The following is a 24,158-nucleotide window of genomic DNA, read 5'->3' as shown; positions in this document are numbered from 1 at the left end:
AATATTATGATTAAATTGAAATCCTTACAATTTGTTTATTCACTAGATTCCCAGCTTTTAAGGGCAAAAAAACAAAAAAAAAAAAACAAGATTCCTCACTTCACTTTTTAGATAACGGGAAAATAATTTCAGCAGCATGTAAATGTGGCACCAAAAAGTCTGCGTTCAGCCTGTTTATTTTAATGATACCGTTAATTTTAAGATATTTTTCCTTGTTTATATTAATTTTTGATTGCGCATTACTTCGAATGAATGTTAACAAAGCTTTGTGGAACTTTTTATTTATTATATAACTGGAGGTAATTAAAGAAAATGGAATGAAAGGGAAAAGAAATAAATCGTTTCTGAGAGGAAACTAATAATAACAATGTGGAAAGACGGAAAAAGTTTCCGAAATATTGGAAAATCTATTGGGAGAACGTATTCCTCTATTCAGCGAGTTGTAACAAATTTTCGGTTAACTGGAATTTTTTCACCTAAGCCCACGTCAGTGCGTCCGAAAAAATTATCGACCCGGGAAGAGCGTTCTATAATCAACTTGGCAAATGTTAACTCCCGGATTACATCCTCAAAATTAGTTGAAAATATAAATCAAACATTTAAAAAAAGGTATTTGCGCTGAAACTGCCAGAAAAGTTCTACGTCAAGTTGGATACCATGGTAGAGTCGCCCGAAGAAAGCCTTTCATTTCTCTTGTGAACAGACGTAAACGCATTCAGTTTGCTAATGAGTACATAAATAAGCAGCCTCCCGAGTTCTGGAAAAAAGTAATATTTTCAGACGAAAGTAAATTTTGTATATTCGGAATAAAAGGCCGTCAAATTGTTTGGCGAAAACCTGGAACTGTTCTTGAAAAGCAAAATCTTGTTGGGACGGTTAAGCACGGAGGTGGCGGGGTTATGGTTTGGGGCTCCATGGCGGCAAATGGGGTGGGTCAGTTAGAATTTATTGATTCGACGATGGATAAATGGAGATACTTGAACATACTAAACCGGAATTTAAAGCAAAGTGCAGAAAATCTCGGCTTATTAAGAACATTTTGGTTTCAACAAGATAACGACCCGAAGCACACAGCCGAGATCGTTAAGCTTTGGCTCTTGCACAAAGCCCCAAAATAGCTTAAAACACCGCCACAGTCCCTAGATCTTAAAACCATCAAGCATCTGTGGGGTCTATTGGAAAAAAGAATTCGTCAGCAAGTGATTACTAGTAAAGAGGTTTGGCGGAGTGTCATGCAGGCAGAATGGAGGAAGATAACAACAGAGGAAACAGAGAAACTAGTAAGTTCACTGCCAAATAGGCAGACTGAAGTCCTGAAGCAACGTGGATATCCAACTAAATATTAATTTTAATTTTTGCATATAGCATATCATGTTTTTATATTTGACTTTAAGACTGAACGCAGACTTTATGGTTGCTTTATTTACATGTTATAGCCATTATTCACCGTTATCTAAAAACTTGTGTGAGGAATCTTGAAACTTATTTTTGTTTCTGAAACTTAAACATATAATAAACATATAAATATACACAAATTTATAAAAATTATAAAATCAGGTTGTGTGTTTTATTCACTAAAAAGTTATTGTAGGGTGAACGCAGACTTTGTGGGGCATGTGTATATATTTATATTTATATAAAACTAAATAAAAAGCAAATAAATAGCCCAAACTTGCCAATAACTCCCTGTGCTACACTCCGTTACAAAAATAGATATAAACACACAATAATCTTGGTTACATTTTTATTGTGTTTCAGAGAAAACAACAAGCATGGCATCATTTATATTAGGCCAGAAGAGAGTAGACAGATTACTGCTGCAAAATTATTGGTAACTAAGTAATTCCGGATTTTTTTTTTAAAATCAAAGACAATTTTTTCATAGAACTAAATAACTTTATTGTTTATTTTGATCAATGACCGTTTGTCATCTTTCAGGCAGCATCATAATCCCACGTTCATAAAACTTCTGGTTTTTATTAGCAAAAAACTGAATCAGGTACGATTCGACATCATCGTCATTATTGAAATTTTCACTATTCAAGGAGTTTCGTAAAGATCGAAACAAAAAGTAACTAGATGGTGCAAAGTAAGGACTATATGGTGGATGTGGCAAAACAACTCAGCCAAGCTCCAATACCTTTCGCCGAGTGGTCAAAGATGTGTGTGGCATTGTATTGTCATTGTGTGTGGCATTGTCTTTTCGATTTGCCAATTCGGGCCGCTTTTCTTCAACTGCTTTGTTTAATTTCAGTAGTTGTTCAATGTAGGCATCCCAATTGATCGTTCGGTTGGGTGATAAGAGTTCAAAGTAGACAATTCCTTTGTAATACCACCAAACTGATAACAAAATCTTCCTTTGATGAATTTCAGCTTTTGATGTTGTTTGAGTTGGTTCACTTGGCCTGGTCCACGATCTTTTCCGCTTGATATTGTTGTAAACAACTCATTTTTCATCGCCAGTTATCAATCGTTTTAGAAATGGATCATTTTCATTACGTTTCTTTAGCAAATCGCAGCTGTTAATGCGTTGCGTTCGTGTTCAGTTCGTGAGGACTCCATGAATCGGGTTTTTGAACATAGCCAAGTTGTTTTAAGTGATTTTCAATGCGTGTATGTGATACATGAAGCTTCTCAGCAATCTCACGTGTTTTACTGTGACGATCCGAATCGATTTTTGCTTTGATTAGGGCGTCATCAACTTCTCTGGACGACCAGAGCGTTTTTCACCTTTGAGTGAGAAATCACCAGAACGAAATTTGGCAAACCAATTTTGACACTGCCGTTCTTTTAAGGCTTCGTCACTATAAACAGCACATCACTTTTTTGAGATTGCAATGCGGTTTTTCCTTTGCGGAAATGAAAAAAGCAAAATATGACGAAAATGATCCGTTTGATTTTCCATTTTGCAACGAACGCCAAACGAAAACTACGCAACCGATCAAAAAACTTTTTTTACTGATTGGCAGCTGAATTGCCAATTATCAAATAACAAAATGTGTTTTGCAAACCTAAAAAATCAACTGAAGCCATCTATGAGTGAAATCCGCAGTTACTTAGTTGCCAACCCAATATATCAAAATGCGGCGTGGTACACAACTTACAGAAATGGAAAAGGGTAAAATATTTGTTTTTGTTTCCGAAAAAAAGTCATTTCGCGAAATGAGCCGCCTAATAGGAAGAATTTATTGTGCGCTTATAATTATGCAATGGGGTGTATACTTATTTCACGTAGTGTATATGCAATCCATAATTTTGCCGTTATTTCTACGTAAGAGTGTTTAAGACAGCATCGGTGTAAAGCGCAGGTTTTATAACAAAAAAAAAATGGTAACAAAAATATGAATTCAGGCAAAAAAGCGAGGAAAAGCCAATTGTATTTCGCCGACTACAAAATTTGTTTTTCTTGTTTCTGGATGGCGAAAGTTTAATCTGATTATATATATATATATTATATATACACTCTTTTTGGGTATTTGGGCGAGCTCCTCCTCCTGTTTGTGGTGTGCGTCTTGATGTTGTTCCACAAATGGAGGGACCTACAGTTTCAAGTCGACTCCGAACGACAGATATTTTTATTTATGGGGAGCTTTCTCATGGCAGAAATACACTCGGAGGTTTGCCATTGCCTGCCGAGGGGCGACCGCTATTAGAAAAATATTTTTCTTAACATTGGTGTTTCACCGAGATTCGAACCAATGTTCTCTCTGTGAATTCCGAATGGAAATCACGCACCAACCTCTTCGGCTAGGGCGGCCGTCATTATCTGATTAACACACATAAGTACATGAGTATAAAAAATATTGCCTAATGCTTAAGTATTTTAAAAGAATTGCTAGAAAAGAAAATTAGATTACTAATTCCAAATTTAAAAAAGGAAAGGTAGGATATTTTAAGATTTTCGGGGGAATAAATGAATGGTAAGAATCACCTTCCGTCGATTCTTTTTCACAGATTGAGTGATTTTATGAAGGTATTTACAAATAATAAAGTCAGATTTTCAGAGTAGATTCGATATAGAGTTTGGGGAAAAAGGAACCAATTATTTTCTTGGCAAATAGCTGGAGTGATCGATATGCCATGAAGTATCGATCAAACATTTTAAAGTTTATGCGTAATCATAGGTGGCATTTCACGCTAAAATAAGTTTTTTGCCTTCACACTAAATCAAGTGTTGTGTCTTCCATTCAGTTGTGAGCCACAGGGTATTACTAATGGAATTCAACAATGAGGGAATTCGGTACATTTTATCTTTTCCTTTGATAAAGGCGAATATGCAAGCCAGGGCGCTGAAATTGTGAATGGTGTTTATGATGTCGATACTGTAACGTGCCCTTCTCACTTTCGTCGATTCCGTGCAGGCGTTTTTGATATTAAGGGACCCGATGGCCTAGAAATTCCAAGAAATCGATTTTTTGCTTTTACTAATCTTAAGAATATACTGTGAAATTTTCATGAGGAAATTAACAACATTATAGCTTCTGCAACCCATTAACTAGGTAGTGAGCGGTCCGCGAGTTCCTGTACCTAAGGTTAGGTTCGGTTTAGCAGTCGCATCGCACATAGAGGGGCTGGTCAACATTCCCCCTTCCATGTTGAACCATTCTGAGCTATATTCAGTTAGAAGTAGGATCTTAAATATCGGTTCCTGCTTCTGGCTGGAGCCGGGCATGTGCAAAAAAGGTGTTGAATTGTTTCCAACTCCTCGTCGTTCTTGCAGCTACGGCAGAAATCATGCACGTAAACGCAGAATCTACTTGCATGATTTCCTATGAGACAATGTCCTGTGAGGGCCCCTACTAAGGTCCTAATTTGAAATCTACTCAATTTTATAATATTCTTGGACAGGCGCAGATTTAGCCTTGGCCATGTTTGCCTAGCAATTTCACAGGTAGTGCTATTAAGCCATCTTTGATTTACAGAACTGATTAGTGTCTCCATAACAAGAAGCTTACAAGTTGCGAGAGGTACTCCCATAAAATTACTTATGTTTGGCATACAGATAGATACCTTATCTTGCAAGTTGGTCAGCCCTATAGTTCCCTGGTATATCTCTGTGGCCCGGAACCCAGCATAAGATGATACGATTTTGTTTGGGCATCTCATTTAGAGATTGGCGACAATGTAAGACTCTCCTTGATGTTATTTGAAATGCATCCAGGGCCCGTAGGGCAGCTTGGCTGTCTGATAGAGTGCAGATATCTGTTGATGATATTCTGTTTATCTCTAACCACTTTAAGGCTTCATGAATAGCGTTCATTTCCGCTTGAAAAACCACGCTTGTACTTCAAACTTTATACTCATTTATGTCGGGTGGTGTCAAAAAACAAAAAAAAAACTATTCAACCGAATCGTCTGAAATGTTAATATGTTGTTCACAACATAAATGGCTATCGCCCGTACTAGAATCATATTAATATTTGAATTATTTCGACTAAAGAACTGAAAATTGAAAACCGTGATATTTTGTAAAATTTTTTTTATTAATATAATTTTTTCTAGTAGCGAGAAATAGCTATCAGTCGTACTGATTAATAACTTTTTTGGTTTTTGTGTTTCAGATAAATGGAAAAGCCAAATTGGACAACACCAACCAGGTCCAATTTTTGGAGAGGGTAAACTTCAGGGCCAAAGTTAAAAAACTTTTATTTTCTTTCATTTTTGTATGTTAAAGAAGTTAAATAAAAAACCTAAAAACTTTAAATATCGTTTAGCATTTCTTTAGTTATAAAAAAAATTGCTAAATATACCCTAAATCTTTAAGCTCTAGACCACCGGCACCACTTAAAGAATATATCGATAATGTTGAAAATATCGATAAAATCACAGAAATATCATAATCAAAGTTGACCGGCATGTTTGCTTCGAAGATAAAGATCAACAGTTTTAAATCATTTGCGGAGAAGAAAAAGTTAAAATAAAAAACTAAAATTATGGATTTCTTTTTGCCCAAACTAATATATGTGCTGGACCATAAAAATATAGCAACTGAATAATTTTTTATCTCACTTTCAATTTTTCGATTCCACTTTGAGGGCAATCGTGATTTGTGCAGCCGTTGACTTTGTGTGCGAACTTGCATTTTTGATAGGAAAATCCGTTGAGTGTCTTTTCAGATTTTTTGTTATGCGTTTTATTATATATTTTATTACAGGAAATCAAAAAAACTATTTTATTCTTTTCATAATTTAACTTTATATTACTTTATAATCTATTTTTTTTAAACTTAGTTTTAGTTTGCTGAGGGCGAGCAGGGTTCCGAAAATGAGAGCAGTGTGAAAGAGCCATTTATTTGTTAGGTTGTTAGTGCTCAACAACGTAATGTGACTAACTACTAAGTTTACTGTTTCATGAATCATTTGAGTGGTGCAGACATTTGTGTACTAGGGAAGTAAAATAATAAGCCAAAAGTGCGATTTTCTACAAATTTGCAAGTGAGCAAAATACTAAGCGCAATCCATTAGAACTCACATGAACAGATACGTAAAATATTAACCTAAAGCTCCAATCCATATGGCAGTGACTACAATCAGCCAGGCCACATCATAGAAATGTCCAACGAAAGCATCCAAAAACGGGTGTTCACTTTGGGTTCGATTGGAGGAAGACAGAGAGATGGACCAAGAAAGAGATGGCTTGATGCATCGAAGCAGACTTAAAAGCGATGAACGTTCGTAATTGTAGAAATGAGGCAAGAGAGAGACTGAATTGGAGGAGGATTGTTGAGGAAGCTATGGTCCAGACTTTAAAGCTAAAATAGAGAGAGAGACACTCAGCAAGCAAATACCCTTCCCTAGGAAATTAATTTCAATGCTCCTCAGCGAAGCTTACCAAATAATGATATTTTCTGGCTAGGGATGGTTAGAACTAATTATGTTTTCAATGCTCCAATTTCTAGAACTTTTGAGAGAGAATTTAATTCGCTTTCAACTCATATTGGCCTAGATTTTTCTTCAACAAATGGATTGATTAATGGATTGTTGAACTAAATTCTTGGTATTATCTACTATACTTTCCCTTTAAATTACAAGAAATGTTACCTTCTTGCATTCATTTCAATGAAAGTAGTAAATTATAAGTTGTATGGAATTATTAATCTCTGCATTAATCTGTTTTTTATAGTCTATAAGAAATACTGAATTTTTTGGACTATTAAATAAAAAATTATTTTTTCATAAATTTCACCCGATTTTACGCAAACTTTATGGCATTTTAGTGGCATAAATACAAAACTCATCGTTCAATAAAAGTCTGCAATTAAAAATTATGATACATGGATAGTTTGGTATTCGGCCCTGTGTTTTCTTTTGTGGAATCAAGGAAACCTTGCACAGATATGCATTTCTATGAGGGAATCATTACCCTATTACCCTTATATTGAGGCTCTATGCTCTAGTGGAAGAAACAAAAACCGTTGATGAGGATAACACTTTCATGCATGGGTCTTTATCAAAACGGCGCTTTAATGCTATTTGGGGAGTGCCAGACTGGCCCTTCAATCATTTCACAATGGGCCTAACATTTACTTAAAGTATATGAGCAGAGGCGCTCTAAACTGGTTTAACGCCGTAGAATGACCACCACGATCGCAACATTTTAATTTGATAGAGACTTCATGGTGTAGGTACAGTAGTGTTGGAGGTTTTTCAGCTTTGGCTAACAGTACAGGGCGCCTGCGATGCCCGTTCTTGTGATGGTATGGGGCAAAGATTTAGTGAACGCAATACAAAGCGTTGTGCATTGGCACAAATGAAACAGAATATAAAAATATATGAACTATGTATATACCGTCACTATTGGAAGTAACCCGAACTGTTCAATACCAAGCGATGTTTCAGACAAGGCGATTCTCTATCTTGTGACATTATCGGCGAAACCAACCGCACTGTATGCTCGCCCTACTCCAGTTTAAAGAGAGAGGCGAACAATGTGGGTCTTGCGGTGAATGAGAGCAAATCAAAGTGCCTCCGGTCAACACACAACGAGTATTCGCCTCTTCGACAATATCTCTGTGTTGACAACCAACAATTCCAAGTTGCGAAGGACTTTGTCTACTTTTTGACCAGTATTAATAATAGAAATGACGGCACCTTGGAGATCAAACGGAGAATAACTCTTGCCAACAGGTGTTACTTTGAGCCCAGTAGGTAACTGAGAAGTAGAGCTCTCTCTCGAAGGACTAAACTGGCGCTCTACAAAACGCTCATCATTCTCGTCCTTATATATGGCGCAGAAACATGGACGATGTCAATAGCGGATGAAAAAGTTTTGGGAGCCTTCGAGAGGCATACTGCGTACGGTGGAACAGAGAGTTGTATGAGCTATATAGAAGCATGGACATAGTTAAGCGCGTAAGAATACAGTTGCTACGCTGGCTTGCCATGTCTCCCGTATAAAAGAAGGCGCTCCAGCAAAACGAATTTACGACACGATAGCCCAAAAAGGAAGGCGTGGAAGAGGAAGACCACATCTCCGTTAGAAAGACCAAGTGCTACAGGACCTGTCTTCACTTGAGATTTCCAACTGTCACCAACGAGCGCTCGACAGAAACAATTGGCGCTCAATTTCGGATTCGGCCAAAACCGACACACGGTTTTTATTTTATTTTACATATTTTTCTGTTGACTGTTTTTTGAGTTGTTTTTTTTTTTAAGTTTTTTGTTAATGTTTTTTATTTTTTACATTTTTTTATTGTATGTTTTCCCTTTCTGTTGTTTTGTCCTTTTTTGATATTTTTATGTTTTTTTTTCTTGCTTACTGCATTTTTTTTTGCTTGCTTTTTCTTGGTTTTTTTTTATTTTCTTTTCTTTTTGTCTTATTTTTGCTTTGTTTGTCTTATTTTTGGCTTTTTTTATTTTTTTTGTGTCCTTTAAGGGGTTTTTTGACTATTTTTGTGTTTACTTTGTTTTCGTATCTGTTCTCTTTTTTTTTTTTTTGTATTTGCTTTTTTGCCAATTAATTCGTTAACTTAGTTAATAAATCCACGTTCCTGTTCTTTATGTTTTTACTTTGATTTTATTTGCATCTATACTGGGAATGTCTATTAAATGTTCTGAATTTGAATCTGCTATAAAAACAAAAATAATGCCGAAATCTCAGAATAAAAAAATTCAAGCCGATCTATGAAATCAAACCAGTTTAAATACTGACACCAATGCAGATTTCTAAATCAGGGCACCTACACCTTTGTTTGGTACTTGGCCGAGCTTCTGGTGCACCTTAATGTTTTTCTCAAATGGAGAGACCTTCAGTTTTATGCCGCCCCCAAACGGCAGATAGTTTTTTTTTTAAGAGGAGCAGAAACACATTCAGAGGCTTGCCATTGCCTGCCGAGTGGCGACCACCATTAGAAAAAACTTTTTCAAATACTTGGTGTTTCATGCTCAGAGTGTTACACCCGTGCACTACCTGCACTACCTAAATCAAACGCCAAAATATAAATTTTAGATATACAGATTTTTGCACTATAATCTCTTGAAGTAGATGGATCGATTGGAGTGATTGACGCTGAAGGCAACAATACATTTTGAGACAACATCACAGCTTAGATGTCCCCCTTGCTGAACTTTCCTATTCGCCAACCGATTTCAGTCAGCCAAAAAAAGTAATCCCAGCTACCTCTACCTATTTTTGGGTAGTACAGTGGAATTATTATCAAATGAAGTGTCGTTTGTTTCTCTTCATAGTTTTTACAACTTCTGCAGTATCTTCAGAGAGGTACACCAAATCTTGAGGCAAGTATTTCTACTAGACACTCACCTGTTAGAACTCAACCGAAAGTAAATATGTGTGCCTTACTGAGAGAGTGTACGCTTCGTTATTATTTTATCCCATTTCGATCGAATTTGCCTAGAAACACGTCAGAGGATATACTTCGATTCCATTTGTCATCAATTTGCCTATGAAACAAATAGTTTTCTGACTTCTTTTTCAAGAAGTATCTGATTCAGCGTACATTTTCGTATTAGATCAGCCACCTCCCCGTGTCATATTTTTTCTAAGTATTTCGATTGTAAATCTATAAAAGTCACTTCACAGTTTTTATTTTTTGTTTTTTCTAATAAAAGTAAGTAAACTATAAAATAAAATTAAAGAGAACAAGCGTCTGATGAAACATATACAACACAATTTATGGATAGGTACGAAGAATTCATAACGAAATTAAAACTTGTAAGAACGCAAAGCTTGTGAAAAATGTGCATTTTTGATGTACGAGTATGCAATAGTCTGAAATTTTGATTTATTTTTTGGCTTTTCATTTTAGCATTCGCTACTTACCTATCGTTTCCCGCAGGAAAAGCCAACATCAAATCGAAAACCTACTAGTTTTTTCGAGTTTACGGCCGTAACTATTTTATACATTTTTTTTTCTGGTTTTTATTTATTAATTTTTTTTTTGTTATAAATTCAAATTCAACTATGGAATACACTTTTGTTTTATAATAATCAACACTTTACAATTAAACTGAATTTCGCAAAAACCGCAAACTATAGTACATACATACATACATACGATCACAATACACATTTACATTACAAAAAGCGAGATTTCGGTACTCAATAAAGCACCCACGATTGTCGTATAATACATAAAATTTTTACGCAAAACATAAATTGCAAATGTGATTAAAAGAACAAAAAAAAAAACATAAACAAAGTTTGGCAACAAAAGCACTTACACACACCAACATAAGTATTTACATACAAAAGTAAGTTTGCAGTTGTTCGAGCACCTGAGTGGAGTATTAAATAATTTTATTTTGCACACATACATATGTAGTTACCTATACTTATATACATGGTATGACTACGTCACTATAAATTTCAAAAGAGGCCGCCACATTAAAATGTATGCAAAAGGCAAACACAGAGCAGAGTGCAGCAGCGTGAACGATTTGTGACTTGGGTAGCAAATTAAGATTTTCTACTTTTAAGCTGAGGTGTGAATCTCTTAAGTAAAGCAAAAACTCCATATCAGAAGTATTTGAGGTTTAAAAGCACCCTAGTGCACACTGGGAGACTCACAAGATCTCGCTGGAATAAACCTTATTTTTAAAATGTTCATATCGATACTTGTTTTTAATCAAATTTAAATTAATTACTGCAATCGAAAGTGTGCTTTCCAACCACTTTACTTGGATGTGTGGCCTTAAACTTAAGAATATTTAATGAGATTTTGAAAAAACAAAATTATAAAATTTGTTTGGATGTTTTAGTGCGCTATATATAATATACAGGGTTACTGCGAAAGTCGTCCTAGGTACTTGAGGATGTCAATATTTAGGTTAATTCTGATCAATTTGTTTACATGATATGATGTGTACCAGTCTTAACCGTTTTCGAAATATCAGATTTGAAAAATTATTTAAATATATACCTATATATTTGTTTTGCTGCTTACTTTTCCTTTTTCTGATTTTTTTATGTTTCTAAAGAATTTTTTACGTTTTTAAAGGGTGTATCATTTAATAAGAATCATAAATAAAATCATTCAAGAAAAACCAAGAACTGCCAGTTAGAAATGGTTTTGAGTTTACGATTTACGGGTTATTGCTTTTTTCTTTTCAGTTTTCCCTTTTTTCTTTCTTTGTATGTCCTTTTCTTTTTCAATTTCCTTTTCTTTTAACCTTCCTCTCCATTTTTTCTGTATTTTCTCCTTTTCTTTCTATTTTTTCCTTTTCTGCTCCTCTACTCCTTTATATTCTTTTACTTACCTTTTTTTTCTCTTCTTCCTCTCTTCTACTCCTCTTTTCTATCCTTTTCATTCCGTTTTGCCTTTAATTTTTGCTCTCCTATTCTCCCTTTGTTTCTTGATCTTTCATTCTTACTTTTTTTTCTCCTTGACTTTTCTTCTTCCTTTTTGTTAATGTGTTCTGTTGCCTTCCAATTACTCTCCTTTCCTTCCCTTTCCTTTTTCTTTCCATTTTTTCTTATCCTTTTGACTTTCCTGGCCTTTTTTCTTTCCCTTTTCGTCCCTTTTTTATTTTACTTTATCTTTTCTCCTCCTTTCTTTTCCTTTGCCTTCTTTTTTTCATCCTTTACCCTTTCTTTTTTTTTCTTTGCCCTTTTCGGCAGTTTTTTATTTTCATTTAGTTTATTTTTTCTTCTCCTTTCTTTTTTCGCCTTTTTTCCCTTCACCATTCTCTCTTTTTCCTTTCATATCTTTTCGGTTTAATTTTTCTATCCCTTTCATCAATTTTTGCTTTTATTTTTTTCTTTTCTGTTTTCGAAGATTTTCTTCTTTTGTTTCTTTTTTACTTTCCTTGCCCTTTTCTCTCCTTTCCTTTTCTTCTTACTTTTTCCTAAACTATTTTCTTCCTTTTGTCTTTCCTTTGTTTCCTCTCATTTACTTCACTTTCCTTCCTTTTCCTTTTACCTTTCTTTATTTTTTTTAATTTCTTTGCTTTTCTTTCCTTTGTTTTCTTCTCTTCTTTCTCTATTTCTTTCTTTTCTTAATTTACTTAGCTTTTTTCCCCCTTTTACCTTCCTTTCCATTTTTATTTTCTTTTCTATTAATTGCTTTCATTTCTTTCGTTCCTTTTTTCTTCTCTTTATTCTCTCCTTCCCGTTTTATTCCTTTTCCCCGATTCTTTACCCTTCCTTTCTTTTTCAATCATTATCTTACTTCTTGTTTTCTTTCATTATTACTTACGCTTTTCAATTCCTGTCCCTCATCTTTCCTCTCTTTGTTTCTTTTCCCTTACTTTCTATTTCCTTTTTCTTATCATTTTCCTTCTCTTCTTTTTTATGTTTCTTTTTCTTTATTTCCTTTTTTATTTTTTTTCATGGAAATGGTTCCTTTCTATTCTCTTCTTACTCGCTGGTTCCTTTTTTTTCTTTTCTTATCTGTTCTTTCCATTTCTCCCCTTTTTCTCTTTGTTTCCTTCTCTTTCAATTCTTTTTCGTTCTTTGTTTCCTGTTTCTGTCTGCCGATTCCTTTTCGCTTCCCTTTTTTGCTTTCCTTTCGTTTCAGTTATTTCCTTTCATTTCTCTACTCACGGGTATATAATCCATATCCTTATGAAAGAGTGCATGCGCGCCTAAACCTTTTCTAATGAAAGAAATATGGAGAACTTTTTAAAATTAAAATTCAAAATTAAAAAAACTCATCAATTCAACCAGTGTCGACCCCAACGAAGCAAGTAATCTTCATTATACAGCAACTTAATATTAATTACCGTTTTATTTGGCACATTTCGTCCAACTCTTCTTCTTCAACAAACATGTAGGTACGTATGTATGTGTGTATGTACGTGTACACTCGAATCAGATTTGGTCCCATACGGTGCCAAGTGCGCGATAGAACAGCTACAGACTAATTTCAATTTTATAAATGAGTATTCATTTTTTTTTGGTTTTTTTTTTTTATTTTGCTTTCTATCCACCGCGCACTCATTGGCAAAGCGCCGCACCAGACATATCGTCGTCGCTGCTTGCGGTCATCTAGCCGAATTTACTGCCAAATGAGCTACGACAATTTTGCCTTCGGTGCCTTGCTTAATGACCACAACCAGTTGGCCGGTTGATTGGCTATTTGCACATCGGCAACCGAATACCCAAACGCGATACTGGATCTTTCCACTTGCACAACAACACTGGCCATAGTTGAAGCAGTGGCAACAACAGTAAAGTAACAGACACTGGCACTCGGCCGACTGTGAGAAGCCAGCCAGCAAGTGAATCGTGGCTATTGCCAAGCGGTGTTCCGCACCTCTGCTCAAAAGCCGTCCATACAACCCGATCTATAACTTCATTCACCTGATTTACGGTACTTTGAAAAGTCTTCAGTAGAGCTGATGACTCGCCATGTTGCCCTGCTGGCTTGCTGCCTGTCGCCGCTTGGCCCATTCATTTGCCTTCATATGCATTTATGCGTTTGTGTGTTTGTGTGGTGGACCCAACACCATTTGTCGTGCCTTAATTAGTAATATTAAAACGCAGCAGCGTTCGACACACGTGTTCCCGATTTAATGCGCTCTTCTTCATACTTTTTTTTCATAATTTTTTACTTTGATTGTAGCAACTTTTTTTTCTGTTTCCTTTAAATTAACATTTGGCTATCGTATTCATGCCTCAAATTAGTAATTTTTTAATACCATCACTTAAGCTTGTTTCTATTTATTCAAACCAAAATTTATGCGCACTCACTAGAGTTGCTGGTTGGTGTCTTGCTTATTCGCATTTGGGGTTCAATGCTATCCATTCGTCGAAATTATATAAAATTTAAATTAGCAAAAAATCATATCGCCAATTTGTTTTCATATATTTGTATTGTTTTTTTTTTTTAATTTTTTATGTACTTTCATTGTTGTTGCTTTCTCGATAAGAGCACATTAACTGCACGCGACACTTAATGCCAACACAGCTAACCGTATTTATTGAAAAAAAAAAATGAAAACAGAAAAAAGTAAAACCAAAGCCAATTTGGATCCAATGACTTCATTTCTTGTCACTTTTGTATCCATGTTGTAGCTTTATGAAGAACATACATTTGCACATACAAATTGATGGACTCTTTGCCTGCGGGTCTTGATGTACGAGTGTGTCAGCCTGCTCAAGTTTCTTTGATACTCATAATTTAATTGCTCGATTGAGCTTAAGCGCGTGCAGAGCAGGAGGCAGCCGTAAACTGTACTGACTATTCAGTGCCCGAGTGAATACGACTTGATACAATGCAGAGATTATTCAAGCAAACAGAAGAAAGGTGAGTAGACAATCAAAGTTGTGAATGAACAGATGTTACAATCAACAAGTCGTATTATGGTGTCACAAACAAATGAATTGAAAGAAAAGGCATTAACGTTTTCAGAAAGGTCCCCTGTGAAAAATGTAAAACCAGAAACATTTTTTTGTTTGTTACTTTGGTTTGTATCAACATATCTATGATATATACAATCTATATTAAGTAGGCAGCTGAAAATAAAATGGGAAGGTGTGTTCGAAATTTTCTATATCATACAGTATCAAATATCAAGTTTTTACGCCTTTTATGTAGCGTCATTTTAAAAGTTGTTTTCTTTTAGTTTTTATTTAAAATTATTTAATTTTTTCTTTCAGATTTTTTTGTTATTAACTGAAGCCGTAACACTTTCGTGAATGAGACTTAGATCTACCACCATGATGACCCTAAACTGAACAAGAACGTTTACAATGGACTGTAGCAAGTGAAGTGAGAACAAGCGGCGATAAAGGTTATTCCATCTGCTCTAGCACCCTCGTAGCGACTTTATTGATTGATGCACAACATCATGTCTGATGATTCACACGATTTTAGTCCAATTTTTTATGAGGATTTAAATCTATAACTAAAATTTCAGTATAAGCCCTTGTTAAAAAAATTTGACACATAAGTTTTTTTATTAAAAAAACACTAATATTTAAAGATAATCATATTTTATTTAGTTTTTAAGTTGAAAAAACTTTCTTCTCTTTGATTTTCTTTCTGAAGCTGAAGCCAGAGAACTGTTCCGAATGCGCCAACAATAGTTAGCCATCATGTGTGCGTTCCAATAGCCATGATAGCGTTCCTCCATCCCACGAAGGTCCCGGTGGAACCGCACGCCTTGTTCTTCACTTAGATCCCCAAGATTGGCAGGGAAAAAGTCGAAGTGATTATGAAGGCGAAAATTGTTTCAAAAGGCTTTCAAAAGTGTTCTGAAAACTGCAAAACAGCGTTTTGAAATGGTTGACATTTTTTTTAAAGGAATGATTGAAAGTTTTTGGAATAAACAATAATAAATTCAAGAATCTGATGGACCTCTCTAACGTTACCACATAAGCGACAGAGCCAATTGACAAAGTATTTGGGTACAGATCTAAACCGAAAAACAGTTGCAGTGGCAAATAAGAAAAAACAAGAAACAATGAACAAAGAAGAAACAATGCCAATCTCACAGGCATTCCGATCGAAAGTTCTAAATGGTAAAAAACACAGCCTTTATGTACGTCAGATTTATTTGTTTGATTGGAAGTTACTCATTAAATTTTAATCCTGCTGACGTGTTTCGTATAAAAATAACCAAAAAAAATGTAATTTACTGCTGCTGTACTTTTTACCTACCCCAGCAATAATTGATAATTAAATTATTTTATATTTTACTAGTAAATTCCAAAGCTGAGCTGACCGTCAACATTTTTGTATCTAAAGGCATGTCCTGCTATTTATACACACACACATACGCACTTTCCTAAGCGTCGAAAGAGCAGTCGATTTTATCATTTACACCGCCACTGGTGATCATTCATCACTTTGCATATAAAATTAATTAATTACTGTGCATTGTTTCAAGCACTAAAATCGTAGTATTTGTTGGTATTTTTTCCTGCAATTCATAATTTATTTTACATCCACGTAGATTATGAATTTAAGCAATAGCCGCTCCACATTTACATATTTTTTATAGTATATTTAATTTCATAACTTTGTATTTGTATTAATTGATTTACAAGTTTTTAAATTCACAAATCAGCAGAAAGGCTATTTTTGGAAAATTTATTTGCATAATTATCGGTTTTGTACGATGCAGTGAGCGGTAGTATTTATGGAAAATGCATGCGCCTGTGGAAGTAAAATTTATTTTCTATTAAAACGCAACAAAGCGAATCTGATATGATTGTAGTGACAGCTTAACGCATTTTATTTTAAATTTTGCATACAAACAGAATAATTTTTTCTCCGTATTTTGCGAGTTAGTTTCAAATTTTGAGGTATCACTCAAAAAGGGGCCTAGCGAATAGTAAAAGCCGCAACTCCATTGCACTCGTATGGAATTATATTTACATGACTTTTTTGATTGGTTTGAATGAAATTATGGAGGGACAAGACTGTTAGTGGGTCAAATACTACTTAAAAAATTCGGCTAGAACATACTAAAAAGTGAAATCGTACTCAGAATTCGAAATTATTAGAATGGAAAATCAATTCTGATTTCCACTGGTCGTGGCAGACTCTGACCGTTTTCTTTGCTTTACGAACACATCCTAAACCGATTGCACCGATTGACAAATTAAAAAACCAAAAAAAAATTGATATTTTAATAAAAAACTGTATTGTGCGCCGCAATACCAACTTTTTTCTTAATGGAGGAGGAAATTCGGAAAAGGCGTTGCACCAATCGAGCTTTCTTCCAGCACTTCAATTGGCGCCTTTTAGCACAAAGAAATTACCAAAGTTCGGTCGAGAACGAATAAAGTGTGGATTTAGCTAGAAGTACGGTTTCACTGGCTTCATTGTGTTAGCCGTTTTAGCCGAAATCGCGTAAGCCGTTATCGCGCCAATCAAAACAAGAAGTGAGCCGTTTTGGAGTGCCGCTTTTGTAGTCGCTGGGAGAACCTTTCTATGCATTTCAATGAAAAATGGTGAAACAGATTATATTGAAAAAAAAAAAATTATATTACAGGGTGCATAGTCGGTTTTGTGTTTAATTGTTATACTTTTCCATAAAAGCAATGTATATCTTCTGCTATCGTCAAATATCGAACTTTTTTTATTTTTTATAGAATTTTACGAAAAATTCAATGAATTTTACTATTTATTCAGTAATTCTAGAGTTGAACAACTTTACAGGCTGTATAGTAGGCCGGGTTGATTTGTGGGGAGGCAAAAAAATCGCCCATTACTCTATGAAAATCATATTCTAGGGATCAAAATAAGAAACTTTGCCGAAGGAACCATACCTCTAAAATGAATTTTGATGTCCCCCAATTTGGGTTGAACTTTTTAGTTTCTTTTCTCATGTAAAGGCCAAAAATGGTGATATTTTGAAATGATTGTATGGGGAACCCCCCAGGGGAGTTCCAGGGGGTGTGCCACTGGCATGGGTGGATCGGCCGTCCAAAGTTAAGGGGGGTCGGTCATACATTTGGACTCGATTGGTGCACTCTGAATGGGTCAAAGTGGGATTTTTCGTTCGACCCAAATTAGGAGTTCCTTCGGCAAAGTTTCTTATTTTGATCCCTAGAATACGATTTTCACAGAGCAATGAGCGATTTTTAAATCGACCCGCCCTACTGTTTAGAGTATAAAATTATTACAAATAATTCATAATATAATATTAAAAATAATAAAAAAAGTATTAAATGTAAGAATTCAAGAGATTTACAAAAACTGCTTTTGGCAGAGAAAATTGAAGCGATGCAGCATTAAATTCTCTAATGGCACAATAAAGAGGAGCATTACTGGGATATTGTATTCTCTCATTGCTACACCCAAATGGTAGGAAATATCGAAGAGATCACTAGAGGACATTAAATCTAATCCACTAAAACAAAGACGGACAAACAGCCACACTTTGAGTAACGTCGTAGGTAACAGATATACATAAAACGGATCTGCGGCTATCCAGAGACGTAAAATTTAAAAGCATTAGATGAGAAGAATACGCCGGTATGTGATCTAAAAAGTGAATTTAAGAAACATTTTCTGAACACATTCTACACCATTTATGGCCATCTGATTAGACGATCTTCAAATATATGCTACCGAATCACTGAGGTAAATAATACAGAATTTAAAGTTATATGGGTCTGAAAATTTAGAGGCGCTATGTCTTACAGAGCCCAGCAAAGAGTAGACCTCTGAATCTTCAAGTATGTTACCTGAAAAAATTTGCTAAAATTCAAAGAGAGGCCAGAGTTTAGGCCCAACATATGAAGCCTATCAATATCGTCTGTGGTACCGAAGTAATTTAGCATAGCTGACAAACAGCGACTAAAAAATCATGTCAAGGCTGCAGCATCCAGCTTACTGCGGCTGAATTCTTCTTGAGGACGTTTAGAACACACAACATGCTGAAGACCCTAGTAGCCAGAACTTATTTTTATTTTTTTTTATTCATTATTTATAATTAGTTATTATCTAAATAAATAAATAAATATATAAAAACACACAACGGTAGCAGGCCTTTTAGATAGTGAGTGGCGATTTTATTGTAAATTGCTTTCTTAAACCAAGTTAAATTATCAAATAATAATTGCTTATTTATAATTATTCTTTTTTATATACTAGTTGCAATTGTACAACGCTGCTAAAAAATTTCTAAAAACCGTTCATAAAAAAAATTCGAAAACGAAAAACAGTTACTTACATCATTAATGAAAACTATAAAGAGAAATAAGCCAGGGATACTACTTTGAAATAGGCCAAAGATGGGATGCTAACGAAAGTAAAATTTACTGCATTGTTACTTAAACTATTATAAAATTAGTTTTCGTATTGCGAGATAACGTAAATGCGTCAACTGCGTGGTATACTGTTTTTCTGCTATAAAACTCTGAAATGTTTATCTGAATTAATCAAATTTGTTAACAATTCATACTACTATTAAAATTTTATAAACATAAGGTTAGTTTTTTTTCAAAAAAATGCTGTTTAAAAAATTTCACAAAAATTCCAAAAGTTTCCGGAATAAATGTCCATGAAAATGTATGCATTTGTTTACTTATTTATCTAAGACACTGCCTCTGTCAGAAGAAAAGACACGTTTCGTATTTCGTTCTGCTTTTTGCTGCGTAACAGTCCCACTTAAGGGCTACGACGCCAGTGCTAGTGTCGTTCGAAGCTTTCCCGTAAACGCAACCAAATAAAAATGATTGATAAGTACACGAAGCGTTTTGAGGCGGTATTTTTATGCACGCTTCGAAAGGGCCGGAATTATTTTACTCCGCGGCTGCAAAGGTGATTAAAAAATCAAAAAAGTTTGTTGTGATGTGGAATCAGCGGTATAAAATGTATAAAAATGTTGGTAACTTTTCCAAGCGCGGGTTGAAGCGAGTGACGACAAAAAAGCAGGATAAAGTGATCGTCCAACTTTTTAAGCGGAACCCTTCTTTACGATTATACCAAGAATGATCAGTTCTTGCTAAAAAGGGAATAGATGTGAGTATCAACACCATCGAACGACGACTGAAGGAGGCGAACATATCCTACCATCCCACATCATCAAAACCACTGCTCTCAAAAAAACACATTGAGAAACAACAAGACAAGAAAATGGCGTCACAGTGTTGGACTGGCCTTCCCAGCCTACAGACGTCAACTATGAAAACGCATCTTGCCGGAAAGCCAGTCCATGATTTAAAGTAACTGGTTCGTCAAGTTCGCAAAATCTGGTTCTCTTTGTCGACGAGCTACGCAGAAAAGCTGTTTCAAAGCATTCCTTTTTTCTGGCACAGACTGTATGTGGGTGTATGTATTTGTAAGATTTGAAGCCACATCTTCACACTTTTTATATATTTTTAGAAATTTTTTGGGTTTTTTTGTAGCCTATATAATTCACGTATGAAGTGGCTCGAAACTTCCATTGATTTTTGATAATTTTTCCCCCGACGGTATTACGCATTTTCCCCGCACAAAAAACAAAAACATATTTCGTGCTTTCGTTATATGGAAGAAACGCACAAGATCACCACCAAAAACGAAACAAATTGTCAAAATCAACGCACTTTTCACCTTCCTTCAATAATTGAATCGGATATGAAACTGGGAATTTGTTAGAAGCTCTGTTTGAAAATTGTGAGATTTCTATGAAAATTTGTAGACATTTCATAAGTCATGTAAAAAGATTTCCACTTGGATTTATATAATCTTTGTTATAGAATATACAGTATATTCTTCTATATATCTATAATCTTACATCTTCATTTTAATATAAAGGAAAAACATCAAAACTGAAAAATAAATAAATAAATTAAAAACTTGTCAATATATGGGGACATCTTTACATCTCGACATGAATGGTTTTTGAGAACAGCATATATAAGGTGGCACAAAATTAATCACCCTTAATTTTTGCAAATGTCGTCATACGTCAATCATTTTGAAACTTGTGGACTAGGCAGCTGTAGTAAACAAAGTTATAAGCAGTGGAACGCGTGAAGCTCAAAATAAAGATTTCCATCAATTTAATCTTTTTTTTTTTAATTTTATTATTTTTTATTAAAAGAAATTATTCAAAAACTAAATTGGATGATTAATTGAGCCCTTGATTTTGAAAGTGGTATAAGTCATATTTTCCTTGTTTCGAGATATTTAGAGTTTTGCATTTTAAAGGAGTAAAAAATATTTTTGTATTATGGAATTTGATTTTTTCATAGTAAAGTAGTGTCAATAAATAAATATTTATTATGATTGGGAAATTTATAACCATTTTTAAAAGGAAGTGTGGTTTTGAAAGATTGAAATGACTTATACCACTTTCAAAATTAACTGCATGACTTTATAAATGACTTATACCATCAAGGAAACATTTTTATTAGTAATTAAATTAATATTCAAACTCATTTCATTGTAATTAAGTAAATTATTTATTAGTATTTACGGAAATAAAGTGTTTGTGGAAAATTGGTGGGATAAAAGGTAGTAAATCCATCAAAGCTTCACGTTTTTCTTCAGTTATTGGTCTAATGGTTGTGTATAATGGAAGCAAATCAATATTTTCGTATATTCTAGGCCTTCCTCTTTTAGATAGAGGTCTAATACTTTAAATTCGGAATTGTCATCCAAGGAAGTTTTATAAAACATCTTATATGGAGCATTTTTTAGCAATCTTATCCATTGTATTTTTAGCCAAGGCACAGTTTCTCCATTAAGACGCACATAGTTTAAGCGAATCAGACTTTTGACACGTGTCTTTATGAGGAGTATGAAAATTGAAGTTGAACTCCGTATTGAATACATATTTTCCTGTAAGTCCACTCCTCCACACGCGATGTATTATTTTCATCAAATTTTTTCACATACAGCTCACACATTTTTCGAATATTTAAGTCAGCACTTATACTCGTATAGATATTTTCGACCTTAAGTGTGATGTGATCTCGTATTATGGCTCTCACATGCTGAAACGCTCAGAATATTTTCTCGTACCACTTTGATTTTTTTTTTGATTTTTTGTTTTATTGATAATTTTCACACCAAACCATACGGAAACAAATTCTATTTTCGAAACTTGATAATTTCCAAAAAGAATCAAAATTAGATTTCCTGTTTTCATATCCGATTGCATTTATACATTTTTTGGAACAAAGGCAATCTTTATTTTCGAAAAGTTTACCACTCACATGCTTAGACTCTTTTGTTTCATATTCCTCTCCACCATTTCTCTTCATTTTTCATATATTTTGTGCATAATTACGTTGCTTTCGTGTCCTCTTTCTTGATTTCATGTTGCTTTCTTCCATTTTTAAGGGTTCCGAATTCACTTTTAAAGTATGATCTAATTTATCTGAAGACGATATTAGTCTTATTCTTATCTGAAGACATGACAAAATTACTAATTATTTTGCCAAACTTTGTGAACAGACTGACTTCTTCCACTAACAAAAAAAAAAAAACAATAACCGTATTTTGTTACCAACCAAAAAATAAACACATTTTATCGAGTTAATTTCCATGGCTTACCGCTAATCTCTTCAGATTATGTTATTTTATTAGGATTTGATATGAAATAGCTGCTAAGCTAGATTTTTAAAATATTATACTTATACCACTTTCAAAATCAAAGGCTCAATTTTGTGCCACCTTGTATATTCAGCGCTTGGCAACTGTTCCCACGTTCTACTTGTGCCAAAATCACTGTATGTTCACAAATTACTCTATAAAAAATATATATTTAAAAAAAAGAGAAAACCAAAGAATATGCAAAACTTTGTGAAACTACGATCCAACGATTAATTGGTGGCCGAAACATGGCTTTGGATAATCAACTGCGAAAGCAGTAGCTCGAAGTGTGAATCCTACACGAAATGCGATAAGCTTCAACTGAATATTAATCTGCGAAGCTAACTGGAGAGATTTAGAGTAGTAAAAATTCGCATTTGCATAATCGAGGAAACAAAACAAAAAGTTTGCTCTGTTTACAAGATGATTGCATATGCATGAAACAAATTTAATACAGCTGCTCTACTTTCATGCAGATTAGTGAATGATGATATTAAAAAACGTGTCCATTTTTTATCTAACAAAAGTGTGTTGCGAAATATTTACAATCTCAATATAATTCAAGTCCATCTTTTCGCAATTAATAATGCAAAATTAAAATTCTGCACGCTTAGTGTTCAACTACTATTAGCGGAGCTTAGTGATTTTTGAGTAAAAACAAAATTAATTTATGCAAAAGTGTGCTTATTTCTTCCTTTAACTTGTGCGGACATGTGTTTTTTTATCGTTTTCTTAGTAACTCAGAGTCCCCCAAGGCACTGAGGTTTTGCACCATAAGAACAGTTTCTACCTCCTCTCATTTCGAATCGATAAAATCAATTATACGGCACACGCTTGCATTATTATGTGAAGGAATATATAATCAGTTTTGTATAAAATGTTTTGAATTTGTGCAAATCACGCAAAACGGAGGCTTGGATAATTCGTGACTTATCTGATGTTTGGTTGCAAGCAAAAAATCGTCGTAACGAGCGACAGAAACTGAAAATCGATACGAAACTAAATTTATAACTATTTTACATATCGATTGATGTTTTAGCATTAGCTGATATTTTTGACAAAGACATATTAATGGTCACAAATGTAAATTCATGTGTCTATGTGTTAGTTCGTGTGCTACAATAGAGAAAGATGCGTCGCGCTGTCGCTAAGGCAAAAATGAATAAAATGAATGGAAAGGCGAATGTACGCAACCGCCGATGTATGGACGATCAATCGCCATTCGCAGATTACATGAAGCTTACAATTAAAACTAAGCCACCAGCCACCAGAAACTAGGCGTCTTTGCAAAGGGTGTGTCAAAAAAAATAACAGAGTTTGAGTTAGAAATAAATTCGATACATTTTGCAATTACGCCACTATAGCAGACATAAATAAATGAGTGGAGCTTGTAAACCCAACTAAGTTCTCGCTGTTTTTTTTGATGAAAATACAGCTTCTGAATTCTGAAAACTGGTTACAAGTGAATCATTGAAAGTATTTCCCATCGCTGGCTATTACTTCTTCCCAACTTTCTGGGAGATCTCGTATACCGTCTTGGTAAAACTGTTCATATTTTGAGGCTATCCACGGATCAACCCATTTTTTCGCCGAGTTTTTCGGATGTCTTCATATGCATTGAACTGCTGGCCAGCTAGACCATGTGCCATCGATCGGAACAGGTGATAATCGGACGGCGCAATATCTGGAGAATATGGCGGGTGGGGTAGGATTTCCCATT

The 24,158-nt window shown here is 34.6% G+C and overlaps 1 protein-coding gene across 1 annotated transcript in view; it reads right to left on the bottom strand.

Moving 5' to 3' along the window:
* LOC129236327 (acetylcholinesterase) overlaps window positions 1-24,158 on the bottom strand; it is a 255,679-nt gene that overhangs the window by 13,248 nt on the left and 218,273 nt on the right. The gene's annotated exons all lie outside the window — the stretch shown is intronic.

Source organism: Anastrepha obliqua, chromosome 1 (assembly GCF_027943255.1).
Source record: "Anastrepha obliqua isolate idAnaObli1 chromosome 1, idAnaObli1_1.0, whole genome shotgun sequence".
Taxonomy (NCBI): Eukaryota; Metazoa; Arthropoda; class Insecta; order Diptera; family Tephritidae; genus Anastrepha; species Anastrepha obliqua.
The sequence above is the reverse complement of the archived record's forward strand: the minus strand, read 5'-3'. Positions and strand labels throughout refer to the sequence as shown.